General features: G+C 49.4%; 1 protein-coding gene and 1 non-coding gene across 7 annotated transcripts in view; both read left to right on the top strand.

Annotated features, from left to right (window-relative positions):
• The first annotated feature begins 4124 nt into the window (after positions 1-4124).
• On the top strand, positions 4125-4196 carry TRNAE-UUC (transfer RNA glutamic acid (anticodon UUC)). The gene has a single exon. It is a non-coding gene; the product is annotated as a tRNA-Glu (tRNA).
• Positions 4197-12517: 8321 nt separating this feature from the next.
• The window catches only part of RBM39 (RNA binding motif protein 39), a 29310-nt gene continuing 28979 nt past the window's right edge, over positions 12518-12848 (top strand). For 3 of the 6 annotated variants that reach the window (XM_072349761.1, XM_072349762.1, XM_072349763.1), the window contains exon 1: positions 12518-12826. The gene's annotated coding sequence lies outside the window, so the exon portion shown is untranslated. The remainder of the gene's footprint in view (positions 12827-12848) is intronic. The other 3 variants (XM_072349758.1, XM_072349759.1, XM_072349757.1) reach the window with 2 other exon arrangements.

Below are 12848 nucleotides of genomic sequence, written 5' to 3' on the forward strand. Positions count from 1 at the left end.
CAGTGCTCACCTCAGGTGGTCAATCAGAGGTTCAGGCTGTGATTCAGCAGCTCCCATACACACTGATAGTCCTTGCCCCAAAGCTAAGCAGATGTGGAAGGGAAGCCATGCTCTCAAGTCACTTTCTATGAACTAAACTCTCACGTCCTGGTAATGATGGTTGGGAAGAAGTCCCCAGCAGAGGTGCCCTGCCTTGCTTCAGGACTCTCAGGGTCTCCTGCAAGGCTGGAGCACAGAGAGAACAGAGCAGATATAGTTCTGAATTGAGATGTGTGACCTTATCACCATGTCAGTTAGAGCTTCCAAAGGACTTCTACTCCATACCTGACACCTCCTTGTACCCAGTGAGAGCCCTGCTGCTTTCAGTCTGCCCCCTAAAGGCTGACCCATCAGCCCAAACACACTAGCAGGCCAGTGGTGCTCTCTCCCTCACAGGGGATGTTATGCTCTGTGCATGGGTCGGCTGTATGAAGTCCCACCATCAGCTACAGGACGGTGACTGGGGCAGGGGATGCTTGCCAGAGGTGTGTGGTCAAGGCTAGCAGTGGGAACAGTAATGCTGTACCTGAGCAGCAACATGAGTGGTGGTGACATAGATGTCCTGTCACACTTCAGCTCGCTGTTCCCTCTCACCCCAGGCTACACAAGCTGTTGGAGCCGTCTGAGTTTGCTGTTGGCCATGCCAGGCGATGTAATACTGTGGCAGGTACTTGCCAAGAAAGGAGCAGAAAGAACCTGCAAAGAACTGCAGTCTGGTGTTTTGTTTTTTGTTTTTTTTTCTTCCCTACAAGCCTTGACAAATTAATTGGACTCCCATTTCTGTGACAAAAAGTCCCACCATCAGAACTCTGGAGATAAGGGAAGGAGGGGATTTATAGGCTCTCCTGCAGCATGCCCATGAGTGCAGAGGCTCTTGCTGGCCCTGATGTCTCCTGAGCCATCATCCAGGACCCCCCTTCCTGTTCAGGGGAGTGCATTACATGTTCTCAGTTTTATTCCATGATTCCTGTTATTCTTCACCACCACAGATTTGCTCCATGTTGTTGTTTACAGATGTCTTCAACTGCATTATCTCTAGGTTGTTTTTCTTACCATATTCATTTGTTGAAATAACAATGACTTTTTATTTTTTTTAATTTTTTTTTTGTAATTAAAGTGAATCCCTTTCACCCTCAAGACGATGCCCTGAGACCTGCTTGCATACTGCTTGTGTACTAATACTCACTGATAGCATTTCTATACCGAGTGTGAGAAGTGGTTTGTTGCTTTATACCCTTCACCCTTCTCATGCACTTACTGCTTTGAAGACCAGCCATGGTCCTGCAGAAGCCATTGGGGATGGCAGCAGACTCTCTGCACTACTTGGTAACCACAGGGAGAAGTTACATTTCTGAACCAGAGGTTGCCAGTGCTGCAGCACCAGGCTTTCCTTTCTGCATTTGTTGCACTGACCTACAGAGATCTCCATGAGCAGGGCAGCCAAGGATGGGCGTAACTAGTGATACTGCTACAGCCCACATGGTTATGGGCCCTGTGCAGGCTGCGAACCAACCCTGATACATGCCTAAGCCCAGCATGACCTCCTGGAGCTATACAAGGATGGCGACAGGCACCTCTCCAGGTCAGGCAGTGCTGCAACAAGTGAGGCCATTCTCATCATCTAACCTGACTGGTGACACATCACTGAAGTCCTTTCTGGAATGGGGATATGTCTGACTCCAGGGCTGGGGATGTGTGGTGCTGGCACAGCAGCCGGAACCAGAGCTGTCGTCACCTCCCAGCCTGGTGTGTTAGCTGTTGATGAACAGTCTACACAGCATGAAGGCCATTTCTTTTTTCACACGAGTGAGCTGGACACCAACACACATCGCCTTCCCCAGCTTTCGGGAGCTGTACTTTCTGGGGATCCCTTGTGTGGCCAGCACAGACGGTTGCTCCTGCGTGCTGTTCTTCAGCAGTGATATAGGGATGACTTAGCAAAATCAGCTTTTTGACAGTGCTTCCTCCAGGTCAGCTCAGCCCAAAGGATGCTGCCAGCTCTGCAGAGACTCCAGCTGGAAGCAGCACATGTGCTCCCAGAAGCTGGAGAAGAGCTACCAGCCCCACAGTGCTGCTGGACAGGAATTCATAGAACCCTGACGCTGCTGGGAAGGAAAGCCCCCCCCAGCCCCACCCCTGCCGTGGGCTGGCCGCCCCCCAGCTCAGGCTGCTCAGGGCCCAGCCATGGCCTCGGGCACCTGCAGGGATGGGGCACCCACAGCTCTGGGCAGCAGTGCCGGTGCTGTACTGCCCTGCTGCTCCCACCACTGCCCCAGCAGGACAGTCTGAAATGCTGAGATGCAGGTGGTAGTGACCCTGCCTGCAAACTCTGAACACAGCTCCTTCATGGGACCATGCAAATGAGACCTGTTCCCAAAGCACCCGCAGCATGGTGAGACTGTGATGGACATGAACTGCAAAGTTAGGGAATGAGAAAGAAAAAGTGTTTGAGCTCTCAACCTGTCCAGGTTTCTCTACGTGCTCTATGGCAGCAATAGAAAACTGACAGCTTAGTTCTTCAAACTTCCTGCTGATGGCAAATTCTCCTATTCTCTACAGTTATCGCACATCTCTGACGCAGCTGGGCAGCATCACCTGCTCTCAGCAGACACATCTCAACCCACCCCCGGGCTCCTCCTCAATGCCTGGCCTTCCACGGTCATGCAGGGTGGACATGAGAGCTCCCCTGGAAACCCAACAGACCCCAAAGCAGCATCCCAGCAGAACTCAGTCCCGGCTCATATATAGATCCCCAGACTGCTGCTGGATAATGCAAGTCAGGAGAGGAGATGTTTCTGTAAGAGCAGAGTGCACCCATGTGAAGGAGCAGCCCTGGGGAGGCCAGAACGCAGCATTTTCACATCTTCATTTGCAGCACAGATGTGTTCACCCAGACGGGACTGAAGCTGAGGACAAGCAGGCTGATGCACAGAAGCCCAGATCTTGCCACCAGCTGTGCCAAGGCCTGACCTCACAGAAACAGGCTCCGACCTCCTGCTGAGGAAGCAGGAGCAGCAAAGCAGTGCAGCGCTGTGCCCTGCATAGGGTGGGGGCTGCAGCTCTGATCCTGCGAGGAAACAGCACCTGCACACACAGTGCAGTTCCACATCTCAGCCTTTGGACAGCCTGGAACTGTCTGGAACTTTAACTGGAATCTTCTCTGCTGGCACACGGACACGATCTGTATCAGCTTTGCATTTGTATCTTCAGTTTAGTTATTTTGGTATCTTTCTTTGCAGCCATTTGATACTATTAAAATAGTTTCACTTCTGGTGGAAGAGGAGCTTCTCTGAAGCATGCTTTCCATTTGGCTTATTCCTTGATTGTTTTTTAACTGGCTCTTTCGGGATGGATTTCCGTGCTGTTCTTTCAGTGACACCGGACCACACACACGACGACACGCGGAGCTCCCAGACCAGCACGGCTCTGCCCGGCGGCCCGCCCCGCTCTCGGCCCCCAGCGAGTCACCCCGCCCCGCATGCAGCTGCAGCAGTCGGCCGGCCTGCTGGGTTGCGGACCCGGCTGCCTCGCTCGCTGCCGCGGGACCCGGCGTGGGGCTCGTTGCAGGCTTCGGCTTTCTGCCTCGGCGGCCTCTCCGGTCTCACGAGTACGTTCCTTGGACTGGTTCTAAAGAGCATCGCTACGGCAGCCCTAAGACTTGGTTTTTCCTGTTTGCTCCTATTTAGGTTTGAGCTTTCTAACGGCTGGGGCAGTTCTACACGTTGGCCGATTGAGATGAGCCAGGCGCGCTGCTTCTGAGCGCCTCGGCCCTCGCTGCCCCCCGGTGGCGGGGCCGTGCCGGCCTGCATCGTGCCGGTCTGCATCGTGCCGGCCTGCATCGTGCCGGCCTGCATCGTGCCGGTCTGCATCGTGCCGGCCTGCATCGTGCCGGCCTGCATCGCGCCGGTCTGCATCGTGCCGGCCTGCATCGTGCCGGTCTGCATCGCGCCATCCCCGCCCCGCTCCTCTCCGCGGACCTTCTCTCGCTCCTCGCTCAGCAGTACCGGCAGGCGGCCGGCAGGCGGCGCTGCACCGCAGGCGGAGCGCAGGAAGCTGGCGGCGCAGCAGAGCCATCTAGCATGCAATCCCACATGGTCTAGCGGTTAGGATTCCTGGTTTTCACCCAGGCGGCCCGGGTTCGACTCCCGGTGTGGGAAAGCGCAATTCTTTTTCTATTTTAGTCCCTACTGTTTTTTGTTTTTTTGCTCTTTTTTCAGTTTTCAAATCTGCGAGAGCTCTCTCAGCATCCGCAGCGCGAGATAAAACGAACGACCCGAATTCCTGCTCCAGTCCTCCCGCGGGGCCTCACTGCAGCGGTAACAGCACTGTGTCACAGCACATCCTGCAGCGCCCAGAGCAGGAAGGGCAGAAAGGCTCCGCTCCGTGTCAAGCCTGTCCCTGACCCACGAATGTCCCACTGAAAGGAGAACCAGAAGAGGCAGAGCACTGCAGAGCTCAGGGCCTGCAGCATGATAAAATACGTTCTGATTTGGAAGCCTATGGGCCTGAGTTCTTAGTCGTCCCCCCCATTGGTTTAAGTATTTTCAACCACTGTGGGAACAAAATAGAGTTCCAGAAGACAGTTTGTTTAACTCTTCTCTATAAACTGTTCCAGACTCATCAGAGAAAAAAATGCTCAAAATCCAGCCACTAATGCTTGTCTGCCACTGGCTTCAGTACAAACCCACTCCGTGTCATGCATACGGTATGGAGGAATTGGCTCAAGCTTGTAACATGTGAGACAAACTGGTTTCATCTCACAAGACATTCATACTTTTTCCATTAAACCATTTGCCCCCAAGGTGCTGGCAGACTCTGTATGGCAGTCAGCAGTGGCTTGGGCCAAAAGCTGCAAGAGGAGACCAGGTTACCAACAATATTGTTTCTGGTAAACAACATAATCTGAAAGAAGGGGTGGGGGGAGACAGGAAGAAAGATGCAGTCACCAATCCTGGATCCAGTGATGCAAAGCTGATCCTTGAGCAGTGCTCATGGTCCTCCTCTCCCTAAGGAGATGCTCAGTCCTTCTTCAGAACATTCCAGAAATGAGTCCAGAGTCTCAGAGAGTCAAAGGGCCGCGAGGGGACCTTTCTGACATGGAGCTTAACGCCAGAGCTGTGGCTGTAGGGATGATCACACCGTAGGGATGATCACACACCGTAGGGATGACCACATGGATGCTTCAGGCTGCAGTGCCAGCAAAGCGCCTGCAGCCACCAGCAGAAGACAAGGCCGGCACGCCCGCTGCTGGATAGCCAAGGAACATCACATCGCCCACAGGAAGCACCTCTCACCCCTCTGAGATGCCCCGGGGCGCAGGAGGCAGCGAGCACACCCGGCTAAATGACTTGCGGAATCAAACTCTATAATCCAGAGATGGGTTATAAAGCAGGTATGTTTATTCCAGCGCTGGGTGCAAGGGGGATAGCTCCTCCAAACTTGCACACCAACTGGTAAAACCGTGATACAGATATAGGTACACCTCATGCATAGTCAATGACTTCTATCATGCAGACCCCCTCTTGTTATCGCCCATCTTGTCAGGGAGATGCAACTCCTCTTTTGATATTTACAACCCCTAATCCCCTCCTCGCCAGATGTCTCAGGGAGTTCTCACACCTTATCTGCTCTCCCAGACCCACTGTCTCCATTTCTTGTTATTCTACCTAACTAAATCATTTTCTGTCCTTGTTATTCTACCTAACTAAATCATTTTCTGAACACTACCTTTAACTATCCCCCTTCTAGCCCCCCTTTATTCTGAATTCCAGCAGAGCATCTGTTTTCTGCTTCCCTGTTCATTCCCCCCTTTTCTTTAATCTAGCAGGATTTCTCTCCTGCTAGATCATTCCTTTCCTGTGTGTGGCATCTAGATTCACTTATAATTTCTATGTTCTTGTTGATTGTCATCCACCAAAACAGTGACTGAAATCCCGCAGCATTTTGATTTCTTGCCTTAAATCTATCAGGGACACCTCTAGGTACCCTGACTGAATCTATATACATTTCTTTTTCAAATGCCAGGGTGAATGGTATAACTAATTGAAGAAGTGCCCAGGTGCCTCCCCAGTTAGATGGTTAAGTTGGGCCATAAAATCTGTCCCCCACGGTACCACCAGAGATTTGCCCTAGAGATTTCCAATCTTGTATAATTTCCTGCTGAGTCCTCCGTAACATTCAAGACCTCATTGCATAAGGAAAAGTTTCCCATAGGCCTGGTAGCCTTCACACCCTGCCGTGAGAGGCAAGCTGTGTGGTTACCTACTGCTGTAGAGATTGCAGGAGGAATCTTGACACCTGTATCAGGCATTGGAGGAATGAGAGAGAGATCTGCAGTCTCTGTTTCCCAGGCAGTTTTCTCTTGGTACAGGGCAAACATGCATTGCATTCTCTTGGGGTCCTTGGTCCACCCCAGCAGAAAGGGCACCACCTGAGCTATGGGCCGTCCTGATGCACAAGCATAGCAATTGCTACGGTTGAGACTCTGGACAGTACACTTAATCCATTCTACCCAGGCATTAATGTCCCCATATCTTGTTTTGATTTCCAGTGTTTGCCTAAGATCTTTTATCTCCTGAACTGTCCTAACTGCAGGGTTTTTAGGGAGATTTTCCACCCCTTTTTAAGCTCTTCAGTATCCTGGACATTCTGGGTATTTAGTTAGGAGTGTATATGTCCAGCCTCAATAGGCAGTTGTCCACCATACATCATTCCATACACTACAAGAGTCCCTTATTCACATCAAAACTATCAGTTGGTCCCTCCCCTGCATTATTGTCAAATTTTACATTTTCCAGATAATTATCAGGATAACGAATGGGTACAGCAGTAAAAAACTCCTTGTTACAACATGGAAAACTTTTTGTGAGCATTAGTTCTATATAGGTTATAATACTCTCCCACTTACATATACAATTTATTCACCTATTTGAGGAGAAGTTAAAGGTTAGCTAAAATGATATAAAAAAACTTTTCATTATTTCCTTCTAATTCTTATCTTTTAAAGGTTTTTCTGTGGCAACAGTTCCCACGCCTCAGGGCTAGTGGATGCCTTTAACAGTGTGTAGTGAGTCCATCCTTTCTTGGTTGTCCTCACAGCTATTTCAGTCATTAGAAGTACTTGGAATGGTCCTTCCCAGTCAGGCTGCAGCTTTGTCTCCTTCCCCATCTGGATCAGGATCCAGTCCCCAGCTTGAAATGGGTGAAGTCCTTGGATCCTGGTCAATAGCAGGTACCGCATAAACTGCCTTACAGTCTCCTTGTTTCACAAAACTGCAGCTGTCAGTAAACCAGGAACTTCTACATCTTCTAGGGTTTTGTCCTTTAGGTCTGACTGACCGTCTGAAATGTGCAGCTTCCGTTGTTTCAAAGTAGTCAGGAGATACTGGTTCTCCAGGTGTTCGCTAAGGAAAGATACTGGGTTGACAATATTAGTTACAATTATTTCTACAACATTCTGCTCTATCAGGATGGGCCTGGTATTTCAGGAATCTCTGGGGTGAGAGCCAATGTACCCCTTTTGCCTCCAATACAGTAAACACTGGATGAGATATTAAAACTGGGATCCTTTGGCCCAATATAGATTTACAGGCTGCTTGAATATTGAGCACCAGTGCAGCCACTGCCCTCAGGCATCCCGGCCATCCCTTACTCGCTTCCTTGGCAATTTGCAGCTCAGGAGTTTGGCAGATGGCTTCTTTCCTGGCATTCCTTAAGGTTCAAAGTCCAGCTGTAATCCCATATCCCAAATATGTCACTTGCTGTTGAGTTAGTTGTGCTTTCTGTAAACGAAGAAACTCAGCAGACTCACAGACCATTGCACAGTTCTCTTTTGTTGCTGTGGCATCCATGTGCTGCAGTAAAGTTCCACACTGGGATGGAGGATCCCAGGTCTCAGGCTCACGAGTTGACCAGTTCACAAAAATCATTAAGCTGTTCTCACAATCCTGGGTAACACTGTTCTGCTTAACTGAGTCTCTTCTCCCCATATTGGCCAAACCAGGCAGAAGAGACATGCTTCAAATCCAGAAAGTAAACTCCACCTATTCATTCCTTAACTGGGTTAATAAGGTGCATGGATTTGCCACCACTGAGTGTATCCATTCAACAATTCTATTACTTGTCCTCAAGTCTTGTACCAAACTATTACACTTGCTATCAGAAATTTTTGCAAAATTGGAGTCCAAGCTCCAAAAGGTTATCTATTATTTCTTCTATCCTTCTACAGTTACATATCCTTATAGGGCACCGCTTTACCCTGACTGGGCAGTCTCTTGCTTTTAACTTCTACTTAGGGCTTCATGTTTGGCCCTGATGCCCACACCCCTAAGTGCATGACTCCGGGGGGGGGGGGGGGTACAACATTGTTTTTCCCCATTTGTGTTAAAGCCAGACTTACATCTTTTATTCAGTCAATATTGTTGGACCCTTAGCTTCAGTTTTATTAAATTTCTTGCCAGAGTAACCTGGCAGGTACGAGAATTACTGTATTCCTACTTTTATTTAATTAATCCAAAAATGTAAACTCTTTTCTTGTTGGGCAGTAGCTTCTACTACTGCTACAAAACTATCTATGAGTAGTAAGAAGCACCCATATCCACCAGAAAATAAACCTCTTTATCCTGCTTCCCTAGATGCAGTTTCCTTTGCAGTTTGCACACTGCTCTCCTTCCAGGGGCGGAACCCTCCCTGGGCTCTTCAAGCCCCCGCTCCCTTCACCTCTCCCTGAGGGGATCTCTGGGTCCTATGGCCCTATTCTAGCACCACAACAGTAACAGCTGTTATTATCACCAATTCCCTTGCTATCTGTTTGTCAGTCATTTTGCTTTGTTTTGTTTTCATATCGTTTACCTCTCTTCAGTCCTGATATCCCTGTTATACCTTGCCAGTCCTTGCCTTCTTCAGCCTGTGTCTGTCCCAAACTTTCTCACTTTCCAAACTCTCATCATTACATCAACTACTAACATCCTATTTCAGTTTTATCTCCTTCTCTCCAGAGGTGTCCAATGCTAACACTGGAATTTCAGGTTTCCCAGACCTCTGCACATGAAGGCTGTTCTCACTTCCAGTGCCCTGTCCCCTTCACCTCCCCCTTTCCACCTCCCCCTTTGTAGTTTACAGCAGCAGTCTCTGTCTGGCTCTCTCTCTTTCTCTCCAAGAGTTCTTGCGGGGGGGTGGAACAGTGCTGGGGGCTGCTCTCTTACAGGCACAGATAACTCACCTTCTCTTTAACTCTCTTTCCTTTGCACACTATTCCACTATTTGTGCCCTCAGTTACATTTCCACATACCCTCAGTTATACTTCTGTATCATTAACAATTACACTTTCTTATACCATCAAAGCAGTTTGTTCCATTCCCTTCAGAACCCACAGAACAAACAATACAGTTTTTCAGTTTCCACAAACACCCTTAGTACCATATAACGTTCCTTTAGCAATCCATAGTGTTCAGTTCCTTGGGCTGTTCCACCCTTATTTTTATGGCCTTATTGCATGTTTTTCTTGATTCCCAACTTCATCTTTATCCCCTAGTTTTAATTCAGTATTCTCAAAAATTGGTACTGTCATCCAGGTTCTCTCTACCCCTGATAACTTTAAGGCCTCATTTGCTAATTTGAGTCCTGATACCTTATGGGCCAGCAATGAATGAGCTGCCCCTGTATCAACTAAAACCACAACTTCTTCACCCTCAGGTCCCACTTTTATATTTACATGGGGCTCCTGGTGGGACCAACATTTTCAAAGTCCCAGGAATTAATCTCATTGTTTTGCTACTCTTATTTAACTCATTTTTTTATTTATTTTATTTTATTTTATTTATCTCAATTAAAGATTTCATTTCCTTCTTAAAATTTCTAATTTCTCCACTAGTGAGTGGGAGTTTACATAGCATATTTGTCCTTGTCCCAGTGGGACCTCCCATAAGGGGTACACTGAGGTGTTGGTACAGCTAGTGTCCCTTTCACATTGTTTTAATTCTCTTCAGTGCCCAGCATGCCCCCCTTTTCTGTGAAATGACCCTATGTGCTTTACCATTTTCTCTTACTGGGGCAGTGCCTGTCTCCCTTTGTGCTACATTGGGGTTACATGGGGGGAGATTCTCTAGAGGGTCCCACTGATTAGGTTTGTTTTTTTGTTTGTTTGTTTGTTTTGTTTTTTTCCTAATTCCTCTCCCTCCTGGTCCCGGCCTTTTTCTTTTTACTAATTACAGGCTGATTTCTTGTATCCAACAGGCAGCATATTCTGATTCCTCTTTTGAAAAGGGGTTTTGTTCTTATATATATACATATAAATTCAAGACCTGACAAACCCAAACTTCATCAGATCCATATTTGGCCAAATATTGATTTTCCCTGTAGTGGCTCTCTAGGCCATATCTGTACACAATATTTAAACAACTTTTTCCTGTCCTTTTTCCTGATTTTGGGATCTTTTTTTTTCTTAGGTATCTCTTTCCCTTGTGTTCCCCCCCCATTACTCTGTACACACACAACGAGGGGGAGCAATGGTTCAAAACAAATTCCGTAAAGTTAACACGTTAAAGCGGAGGTAACACAACCCTATTGTTTCTCTAATCTGAGTCTTTATCACCCTTAAACCGCGGCATTCTCTACAACAAAAGCAACAGGGTCTCGATAATAATTGTGGTTCGCCTTTGAGGGCCTTTTCCACCGCCAGACTTCGTATGCGCTTCGCTAACAATTGCCGCAACGCTACCAATAATTAATAAGACAAACACATAGCAACATACAGAACATGAAAGAAACTTTTGCTTCGTCCGTCCCCGGCCGTTTCCCTCGCGGGAGGACGGAACCGCGGGTCGGGACTCCGCACTCGCCCCGCAGCTGTGCTGCGTCTCACTCACACCACACTCACACAGACTGCACAAGACCGGTCTTTACACAGTTGAAGGTACAACATTTCTCAGAAAATATCAAAGTTGTTGGTTCGACACTTAGTTCAAATGTACAGTAACAAGCGTTAATAAGAGATGTTAATAATGGCCAAATACACAACAATTCCTGCTAATACAGCTAGGAAAACCCAAGTTAGCGTTGACAGAGTATCCACTATACTTTGTCACCAACCAACCAACCCCTTAAGGGGGAGCAAAATAGCTCTCCTCGTGCACGTACGGTAATCCCGGTGGGACTCGAACCCACAGCTGAAACTGCCTTAGTGGGACCCAAACCCACAACTAGAACAGCTCAGACCGCTTCAGTGGGACTTAAACCCACAATTGAAACGGCTCAGAGACCGCTTCAGTGGGACTCGAACCCACGATCTACACGGCCTCTGATCGTGATTACACAACCAACAACCCGGGCCCTTTACCAAAGGGGAGAGCTTTACAGCTCACACCTCCTGCGTAGGACGTCTCCTCACGACTTACGGATTCCCCTGTACCCATTAAACATACCTTATCCGCCGATAGACGGTCCTTGTCTGCTCCCGCAGTGATCGGATGAGGGAAGGGAGTCCTTCCGAGAAATCTCGGGGCGCGCCAAAGGTGTCCCCTCTCTCAGCCGGTCCTGCAGCCGAACAGAGAGGGTCCCATCTGGGTCGCCAAAATGACTTGCGGAATCAAACTCTATAATCCAGAGATGGGTTATAAAGCAGGTATGTTTATTCCAGCGCTGGGTGCAAGGGGGATAGCTCCTCCAAACTTGCACACCAACTGGTAAAACCGTGATACAGATATAGGTACACCTCATGCATAGTCAATGACTTCTATCATGCAGACCCCCTCTTGTTATCGCCCATCTTGTCAGGGAGATGCAACTCCTCTTTTGATATTTACAACCCCTAATCCCCTCCTCGCCAGATGTCTCAGGGAGTTCTCACACCTTATCTGCTCTCCCAGACCCACTGTCTCCATTTCTTGTTATTCTACCTAACTAAATCATTTTCTGTCCTTGTTATTCTACCTAACTAAATCATTTTCTGAACACTACCTTTAACTATCCCCCTTCTAGCCCCCCTTTATTCTGAATTCCAGCAGAGCATCTGTTTTCTGCTTCCCTGTTCATAAAGGACACCAAAAACACTGAATACGGCCAATTGAGTCGGGACTGTTTGGGCCACCACGGCTCAAGGGTGGACACTGCACAGAACAAGGCCCTTCCTGTCGATGTATTACAAGCAACCTCAATGCCCGGTCGCTAAGAAAGGACACAAGGACACAACAGCCCCTTCGGCTCCCCCACCTCGTTCCCCCCCCCAGGAGCTGCAGCAGGAAAATGGCGGCGCTGAGTTCAAATTCCTACGGGTCACCTTTGACCTCCCGTGGCGGGTGCGAACAGTCTCGCGAGAACACAGAGAAGAGGAGATGGTGGTCTTGCGGTCCTCGATGAGTCTCGCGAGAGTTTTGAGAGGTGGTTTCCGGCCGCACTGTCTCGCGAGAGGTGGCGAGCGCGGGGCTGAGGCTGGCCTCTGTGTCTCGCGATAGCCCCTGCGACGGATCTTGGGCGACCCCGTACCGTGTGCGGAGCCTGCGAGCAGCGAGACGCGGCGGGCGCCATTTCGGGGAGCAGCCGCTGCGGCCACAGCCGGGGCCCAGCCCGGGTCCGGGATCTCCTCGTCACGATCGCGCCGTTCTTTACCGCCTGCCGCCCTGCGGCCGCCCGAGCGACGCTCACAGTCCGCCCTTTAACCGCTCGGAGAGAGCCGCCGAGCCCTCGGGCCCATCCCCCACCGTCAACGCAGCCAGCGCCGGAGCCGGGAGCCATCGCTGCCACCGCCGGGCCTCGGACACCTGAACGGGGACAGCGGCTGCCCGCGGCGCAGGTAACTGCCGTGCTGCCGCCGG

Source organism: Excalfactoria chinensis, chromosome 15 (assembly GCF_039878825.1).
Source record: "Excalfactoria chinensis isolate bCotChi1 chromosome 15, bCotChi1.hap2, whole genome shotgun sequence".
In the NCBI taxonomy this organism is placed as follows: Eukaryota; Metazoa; Chordata; class Aves; order Galliformes; family Phasianidae; genus Excalfactoria; species Excalfactoria chinensis.